This window comes from Gekko japonicus, unplaced genomic scaffold (assembly GCF_001447785.1).
Source record: "Gekko japonicus isolate JY-2015 unplaced genomic scaffold, Gekko_japonicus_V1.1 scaffold360, whole genome shotgun sequence".
NCBI lineage: Eukaryota > Metazoa > Chordata > Lepidosauria > Squamata > Gekkonidae > Gekko > Gekko japonicus.
Window position 1 is genome coordinate 209,980 of NW_015172015.1, and position 10,012 is coordinate 219,991.

The following is a 10,012-nucleotide window of genomic DNA, read 5'->3' on the forward strand; positions in this document are numbered from 1 at the left end:
CTATCAAATGTATTATACATTTTTTGAGTCTCATTGCCATAAGTTTTGCAAATATTCGATAATCCATATTGGTAATAGAAATTGGCCTATATGAATCCCTTAAAGTCTTATCTTTCCCCGGTTTAGGAATTAGCACCAACCTCGACTCCAGCCATGTAGGTGGGGTAGTAGATCCATCCAAAATTCCCTGAAACAATTCAGTCATATGTGGCACCAATATATCCTTAAAGTGCTTATAAAACACCGCATTAAACCCATCCAGTCCAGGTGCAGATTGCCCATTCATAGATTCTATTACCATCTTAACTTCTTCTTCAGTTATCATCTTATCTAGTTCTTTCCTATGTTCCTCACTCAATTCTGGGAGTTCTATTTCCTTACAAAATTGTTCTATATCATAATTTTTAATTCCCTTATTTGCATACAATTTATTATAAAAGTCTACAAATTTCTCCAATATCTTTTTAGGTTCCGTTTCCAACACCCCTTTATCATCCCTAATCGCTCTTATATTCTTTCTTACTTGAAAATTCCTAATTTTATTTGCTAATATCTTCCCTCCTTTCCCTCCAAACTCATAGTACTTCTGTTTACTATACCATAGTTTCAAAGTAGTCCTATTAACATCTAAGACATTCATCTCTTCTCTTTTCCTATTTATTTGTTCCCTATCCTTCCTATTCTTGGATTTCCTAAATTTCTCCTCCAATATCCTAACTTCTTCTTCTATTTCTTTAATCTTCCTATCTTTACCTTTCTTCAATCTCACTAAATTCTGCACACACACTCCTCTAATAGTAGCTTTCATTGCTTCCCATGTTGTTGTTAATGAAGTCTCTAAATTTCTATTTTCCACAAAATATCTTTCTATTGCTTCTTTAATATTACTCTTGCTTACTTCATCTGCGACTAACCATGGGTTAAATTTCCAGCTATAAGGCCTATTAAAATGACCTACTTGCAAAAAGACAGAAACAGGAGCATGGTCTGTAATCTTAATCATTCCAATATCCATATCTTTAACCCAATTCTTAACTTCTTGAGAAATTAAAATACCGTCCAATCTTGAGTAAGTTCCATGAGCACCAGAATAAAATGAATATGAATCATCATTAGGATACATTTCCATCCAAAGTTCCAATAATCCAAATTTCCCACACATTCTTTTAAATTTCGCTTCTTTTCCTTTTTTACAACCACCTTTCCCTTGCAAATTAATATTAAAGTCACCCCCTACTATCTTCGTGTGAAGATTCACCTCTTTAGCTTCCTTCTGTCAGAAAGGGATGAACACATGAAGCTGTGTTATACGGAATTAGACCCTTGGTCCATCTAAGTCAGTATTGACTACTCAGACGGGCAGCGGCTCTCCAGGGCTTCAGGCTGATGTCTTTCATATCACCTCCTACCTGATCCTTTTAATTGGAGAGGCCAGGGATTGAACCTGGGATTTCTGCATGCGAAGCAGATGCTCTTCCAGTGAGCCACAGCCCCTCCCTGTTTAAGAGAGGCAGAAGCAGTCTTGTTTCAGCCTTTACAGAGCTGATTTGATGGTCCCAGTTCGAAGGGAAAGTCAGAATAGAAATGTAAAAAATATATGAATAGCATAAAGGCAGAAAGACATTTTGCAATATGATTCTAAGTTTGTTTCAATGTAGATCCTACTTGGCACCAACTTGTTATAAAACAGTTACTGCAATTTGTCCTAAAAAGTGATAGTATAGATATAATACATTATGACATAAACATACTTTATTTAGTTAATCAGCCAAATTAACTTGGAGATTGTTGTGTAGAGAGAGCTTCAAATGAACAATCACTGTTAGAGAGGCTCCTTGCAGCTACATTCAGATTGGCCACCCTTGCTGAGCCGGCCAATCATGTAACAGAAGGGTAAATGATGCCATGCAAAAGAAGGCTCCAATCAACTATGTTCCTATTGGTTTACTTGTATTTTGTGGGTGTGTTTTGGGCTGGGGTCTCTGTATATAGTTGTGGCTCGCTGTGTGTTGTGTGTGTTATGTTCCTGAATAAAGAGCTATGTTGAAATCACTATAGTTTCTTGAACCCACTATCTAACACTGGCAACGAGGATCAGATTCAGACAAAGGAACTAGGAAGAGATCCGGCTGAATCACTGCACCGATCACTCGATTGTTCAGCATGGCTGCCAAGGGCCACTTCGAACCATTCAACAATGACGCTGAAGACTGGGATGCGTACATCTCCCAGTTCCAGTTCTATCTCACCACCAATGAGATCATAGGTGATGAGATAGTCAAGGCCACATTCCTTAGCCTCTGTGGACACTCCACATTCGAAACTACCTGAGCTCTCGTGGCACTACAGGGCCTCGATGCCATGTCCTTCGCCACGCTCAAGGCCAAGATGAAAGACCACTTCTTGCCTTGTCCCTCCAGAATCACCTGCCGGCACACCTTCTACAAAAAGGACCAGGCCCTGAAAGAGTCCATCGCCGCCTTTGTGACCACCCTCCGGAAGGCGTTGCGCCATTGTGACTTCTACAACTTAGAGGAGGCCATCTGCGATAGTTTGGTGTGTGTCCTTCAAGAAGAGAAGCTGCAGTGATGGCTCTTCATGAAGCACAATTTGAACTTCAAAACAGCCTATGAGGAGGCCATCGTCGCTGAGGCAGCTGAGCAGTCAACAAAAGATGTCCATCAGACGAGGAATCCACCTCTTGCTCACTGTTCATCAAGAAAGCCTCATGGACTTCCCTGACGACGACAACAACGAGGGGGAAGTACTCGCACACAAGTTGCTACCCGAAAGCTCGAGGGAGCTCAACCATCCTCTGGGGCTCCTTGCGCCAGCTGTGGCAGCTCCCATCAGTGAAAGTCATGTCGGTTCCAGAACACACAATGCCAGAACTGCGGAAAATCAGGACACATCACATGTTCCTGCCGCTCCACCCAACCCAAGGATGCATTGCTGTGGTCAAGACACAGGTTGCAGCCAATTATAAGAAAGGCCTCTGTCCACCATGAAAAGTGCCACACCTTCTCACTCCACACCACTGCACATGCCAAGACCAACAGCCTCCCCATCCTGATGCCGCAGCCCTTGACATGTGCCAAGATCAAGGTTAAAATCAAGGTCCAGAACATACCCTACGAAATGGAAGTTGATATTGGGTCTGCATTGTCCATCATCTCCACAAAGACATTCCAGCACATCTGTCCTAAATCAAATGGGAAATGCCTTGAGCTGTTCGTCATGATCCTGAAGGACTTACAGGGCCACCAGGTGCCAGTCTCGGGCATCAGAACATTCCAGGTCGCATACAAGGACTTCAACAGCCCCCTGCGATTGGTGGTAGCCCAAGGCCACCAACTGAGCTTGCTCAGCCTGGAATGGTTCAAGCCACTGGGCATCCACATGATGGGTATCCACCGGACCAGCCAAGTTGACATCATGGCCATTTGTGAGGAGCTCCCCTCTGTCTTTAACAGATCTTTGGGGAAGTATATTGGCCCAGCTGTCTCTTTTAGCCTCAACCCGGCCATGGCACCCATCTGCCTGAAGGCCCGCCGGGTTCCTTTCGCCCTCAAGCCAAAGATTGATGAGAAGCCAGACTGCCTAATTGCCCAGGGAGTCTTGGAGCCAGTTCCCCATGCAAGGTAGGAAATGCAGATCATCACCCTGCTCAAGCCAAATAGAGTGGTCAGAATCTGTGCAGACTACAAGTGCACAGTCAACAAGGCGCTGCAGCCACATCTGGTGCCTGTTGTGAGCCACCTCCTAGCTTCACTGAATGGCAGAACCGTCTTTGCAAAGCTTGACCTGGCCCAGGCATACCAGCAGCTTCCAGTAGATAATGCCACCGCCAAGGCCCAGATGATCATAATGCACAAGGGTGTGTTCAAGGTCAAGCGCCCGCAATTCGGCATCAATGTCACCCCCGGAATCTTCCAGAGCCTCATGGAAGGTCTCTTCTGTGGACTTCCTGGTGTCATTCCATATTTTGATGACGTCCTTATCACCGGGGGCTCTGAGGCAGAACTCACTGAGCGACTCCAGCTAGTCCTCCACTAACTGCAGAATGTGGGGCTGAAGGTGAAGAAGGAGAAGTGCTAGTTCGGTGTCCCCAGTGAAGTTCCTGGGTTTCCTCGTGGATGCTGAGGGCATCCATCCAACTCCAGCCAAAGTATGGGCCATTTGCAGCACACCAGCACCTCAGTCAAAGAAGGAGCTGCAGTCCTTCCTAGGACTTCTGAACTTTTACCGTGCCTTTTTACCACACAAGGCATCTGTCATGGAACCACCATCGGCTCCTGGACTTGTCTGTCCCCTGGGCATGGAATGGAAAGAAGCGGTGGCTTTTCCCGCTGTTAGGGAACTCTTGTCATCAGAGAGCATCCTCACCCACTTTGATGAGAAGAAGCACTTCATCCTTGCCTGCAACCCCTCACCATATGGAATTGGGGCTGTCCTGGGGGGCAGAGCTGAGCTGGATAATGGCGGATGCCTAATCCGAGGGCTCCACGCCTAGACACTGAAAAGGGCTCCAAAACACAAACTTAATAGCCTTTAACAGATGAAACTTCGGCTGCATTAGAAAGCAGAAGACCTAAAGAATCCAAATATTGAGCGTCTGTGGATACCCCCTTAAGGGTTTGGAGGAAAATCATAATAATTAGACTCCCTTCTACAGAAGCAAGGAGATAAGATGGCTGCCAAAGGCGCAGAGAAAGAAAACAATGGGAGTGATGTAAAAACATTTTAAAAGGTATGCAAAAACAACTATCGCTTTTATGGAAGGATTTAAAACAAGAATTAATTAGTGGATGGAGATACTTATTAAAACCTATAAACAGCCAATTAAAGGAATTAGCAGATAATGTTAAAAATGTGGCTGAGTCTGTTGAGTGAGCTCTGGATATCAGTAGAGCACAGCAGGAGAAAATCAAGAACCTGGAGAACCAAAATAGAACTATGAATCTAAAATTAGCTGATTTGGAGGACAGAGATCATCGTATAAACATCCGCATCCGTGGGATGCAGGAGAAAGCTGAGGGAGACAATATCATAGGGTTTCTCATTGACTGGTTTAATTCCCTGGTCCCAGACCCCCCCTTAAGCAGAACAGATCTTGAAAGAGCCCACAGAATTGCAATTCCAAGAGGAATAAATACTTCAACTCACAGAGACATTGTGGTGCGTTTTGCAAGATACGCAGTGAAAAACTACTTTCTTAAACAAGTTTGGAAACTCCCATCCATAAACTATAAGGAAAATAAAGTGCTTTTAATGCAGGACTTAAGTGCTGAAACACTCAGAAGACAACGTGCTCTAAGCCAGCCTCAAAGAAACTACAGGAGGCTAAGATAAAATACCATTGGGGTTTTCACTTCAAACTAATTATCCAAAGAGAAAATAAAACTTATGTGGCCTCCTCATTAAAAGAGGCCTTGAAAATCTTGGAAGAGCTAAAAGTGGAACCACCAGATGAGAGCTATGACAACACAGATGAAGACGAGGAATCGGAAGAACAAGAAGCAGGAGAAGGGGAATGGCAGCTGCAGAAAAGAAAAGGAGGAGGAAGAAAGGAGGTCCACAGACTAAATATAGTGCCAAAATTTCAAGCCATCCTGTGCTTCTAAGAAAAGTAAAATCTAAATGTTGATAAGTATGCATGAGGATGAGGAGCATGTGTGGTACGGAGTGGGCGGCGGGCGGATTCTCGGGACGCTCCCGAGCCACCTGATCCCTTTTCATCTTTTTTGGGTGCCTCACGGTTTTTGGGTGCCTCGCTGGGTCTCCTGGAGGAAGAACCGGTGGCAGGGGGCTTCTTTTTGGCCCCTCCCCGCTTTGGCACCGTGGAGGGGGTGTCCGATATTGCCCTGAAGCAGGGAAGAAGAGTGGAGTGGAACATGGTCTCCATGTTTCTCACACAGCCCCGACCATCCGCCTTTTAACCTATTGTTTTTTAAGCCTTACATCAATTGCAGCAACGCAGGAGAAGAAGTCAAGAAAATTGTGAGTACATATACTTCAGAGTCTTATGCAGAGAAGCAAAAAAGAAATTACCCCAACCAAGTCTGCACAGAACTGAGAAGGATAGCAGCCAGGAGCTGTATGGGAGATGACTTTGTGTCTTTAAGTGTATGTTTTTTTTTTGGGAGAAGACGGGTTACAGTTGGCGTATTTGGCTTTCATTTTTTTCCTTTTTCTTTTTTGCTGTTCATTGGTAAGGATTTACAAAAGACAATGGCTGGCTGAAAGTTTATTGGATATCGAGAACATTGGTTTTGGAACCTGATGGAATTGAATTGAAGAAATTAACTAAAATGGCATTTGCACTGAGGACGGAGGAGGAGATTGATGAAAACATGGAGGTGGGTGAGATGACGACTGAACAGCTTATCAGAGTTCTGAAAGAGGGGATACAAAAAGGATGCGAGGAAGCATGTGCAAACTTAATGAAAACATATCACATCCAAGCAGAAACTGAACAAAAGAAAGAGCAGGAGCAACCCATTTTAACAGAAACCCTAGATGATCAGCAAAAGGAGGAAGGTGGTTATTGTGTGGCAGAAAATCCGGGAGTTCTACAAGATAAAGACCATGTAGTAATTCAATATCCCTTAACCGAAACAGTGAGAAAGAAAGAAAAAAAATCATCTGGTGTAAAGTGATAACTGCCAAAAGAAAATGGACGACTGAAAATTGAAAAAGAAGGAAATAGGAGAACGAAAAGAAAAAAAGCACGGGCTTGGAAGTTTAAAAGAAACAACAAAATGTGGGAACTTGAGTCTGTGAGAGCTAGAGGGGGGAGATTAGGAAATCAGTACACACATAAAAGAAGAAGACATGTAGAAATGTTGTGTAGGAGGACAAAAAGAAAAAAAATCACGGGCTTGGAAAGGGAACTAAAGTCTGTGAGAGCTAGAGGGGGGAGATTAGGAAACCAGTACACACATAAAGGAAGAAGACATGTAGAAATGCTGTGTCAGAAAAATAGATTACAGATGTGTAGGAGGAAATATAAGTTATATCATGAGGTGGAATGATTGGTTTTCTTCTGATATATGCCTAGCTGGAAAAAATGACCTGAAAACTTTTTTTGTTGTATAATAATGGTGATTAAAAAAGCGTTATTATGTGTAACTTAAAGTTAAAAGGTGTGGTAATAATAGGGATGCTAAACCGTTTAAAGGTGCTTAATTATGTTTAATTATGTTAGAATATTATGGTTAAGTTGTAATTAATTTTAATAATAATTTAAGATAATTTTGAGTGATAATTTAAACCTCCAAGCTAAAGATTAGTGTAAGGGTCTCAATAAATTGCTAGAAAATGTAAAATATTTAAAGATGTCAAGCTGGAAAAAATGACTTTTCAAATATATATATATTCTTCCCTTCTTGCTGTAAATTAGTGGTGGATAAGAAAGTGTTAATATATGTATTTAAAATACAAAAGTTGGCAATAATAGGGATGTTTAATTGTTTAATTATTTAATGGTGTTTAATTATGTTTAATCATGTTGGAATATTATAGTTAAATGGTAATTAATTTCAATAGTAGTCTAATATGATTTTGAGTGATAATTTGAACCTCAAAGTTAAAAACAATGAATTGGCAGATTAGTGGAGTAATTGTTAATATAATAGGAGAGGTTAGAATATGGATGAATAATTGTCTGATTGTATTTAATGGTGGAGTATTGTGTCACGATGGTGTAATTAAGTTCTAATTAATTTTGATAAAATTTGGCATGACTGTGGTGGATAAAGATTAACTCTGAGTCAAACAAATAAAGATAAAGACCTGGCAGAATATAACTGGAAGTGTAAAATCCTTACTTAATGAATAGTAAAGTTAACTTTCAAGCTAAGCTTGATATAATGGTTTCAACAAAACGATAAACTAATTTAAATACTGTAGAGATTGAAGGAAAATTTAAAAGGGTAATAAATGAAGAAAAAAAACTTTTACAATTGTAACAGTAAACCCTGTACCTATACTAAAAGCAAAGAATGGACAGACTACTGGAAGATGTGTAATAGTAATGGTTAGAACCTTGAACGGTGAAGATAATGATGATTATAAACAGTGAATATGAATATCTTATATTACTAATATGAGTTGACAGTGTAATTTTGAGAATGTAGTATTTAATTTTTAAAGGAAATTGAGATAGAAGTAGCTACTCAACACAGAATTGACCTACAGGTTGAACATAACAGAATAATTATTTTTTTGTCTAGTTTTTCTGTTAACCTGTGTTGCTGAAATGAAAAATTGCTATCTTAGGTTTTTTGTATGTAGTATTGTTGATGTTCTTGTTTATATGTATATGATACAGGCTTATATGTTAAAAAACCCAATAAATATACTGGTTGTTTTTTTAAAAAAAGTATGCATGAGGATGACTGACTAGCTGTAAATTAAAGAGACACTCTAGGACTTAACATGAAACTTAGTGAAATATGTATTGCAGCTATGCTTTTCGGTTCTAGAGTATGGATATAAAAATGCTATTATTTAAGTTTATATATGTATACTTTTTTTAAAAAAGAGCCCTAGGTGTAGGCATGGGGTGGGAGGAGATGGGATAAGATGACTCCCCCAAAGGTGCCACAGCACAGCATAAGTATGGGAACTATATGCTGTCTCACCTCAGGATGGAGTGAAACTTTGGCCAAGACACCAATTTTTTCTAGAATCATTTCAAGCATACGAGTAGAGAGCTTAAAGCAAAGTGGAGAGAGTTACAATATAAATATAGAGTATTCATATCGACCAATAGCATTATTGAACCAAGATGCAAAAATCTTCACTGCTGTCCTTGTGTATAGACTGAGTACTATAATTGAGAATTATGTTTCTCCAGACCAATCGGGTTTTGTACCCCAAAGGCAAATAGCAGATCCAATACGTAAAATATTGAATGCCATCTACGTTAGTAAAAAAAATCAGACACCAGTACCCATAGCATCTCTCGATGCAAAGAAAGCTTTTGATCATTTGGAATGGGTCTTTATCATTAGACTGCTAAGAAAATTAAATATTGGTCAATATTTTATGAATGCAATTCAGCCAGTATATCAAAAGTCCAAAGCTAGAGTATGAATAAATGGCTTTGATTCTGCTAGTTTTCCTGTGACTAGAAGAACTAAACAGGGCTGCCCCTTGTCACCCTTGCTTTTCATCCTTTCACTAGAGCCTCTGGCTAATAAGCAAATACAAGACATAGAGACAAATGGACTTGTACATACGATTAATATGTTTGCAGATGATGTAGCTGTATTAATGGTAAATCCTAAAGAAGCACTACCTGGATTAATGAAGGAGATTTGTGATTATGGGGAAATTGCAGGATTACATATTAATTATAAGAAGTCTGAAATACTATACATAAATATAAATATAAATCAAAAAATGCAACTTGAAATTCAAAATGTTTGATGTTACATAGGATTGGTTAATACACAAAGATACGCTGGTGTTTGCTCCAGCAGTAGAGTAGACACAACTTCTCACCAATTTCCCAAGTTATGTTAGATATACACACTGAATTTACAAGTTTTATATTGTCATAGTTTATGTATTGTGATTTATTCAACTTGATACAACTTTGTAAACAATGTTATGATGATGTAACAATGTATGAAAATTAATAAAAAATGAAATATACAACAAAGTTATAAGAGTCTGACAGTGTCAGAACTTTCTTTCTTCTCAATCTGATACACAACAGCAATGAGTGAAGGAAGCAAGGAAAAGGGGACTACATCCCCTCCGAAAGCACCCTACACCAAAGACAAACTCATAGAGGGGCCGAAGGGGAAGGATGAAAAGGGGGTGAAGCGCCAGCCCCCCAGGTTCAGGCTGGATTGATGGGATGCCCTGGACTGGGCTACCCCATCTGGGGGGCCCATGGGTTTCTAGCGGCAATTAGAGGGAGACCATCATTGGGCCTCTGGAATCTTCCGTGATGACCCTGAACACTTGCTGGTGGCGAGAGTGGAAGCGGAGAGCTGCC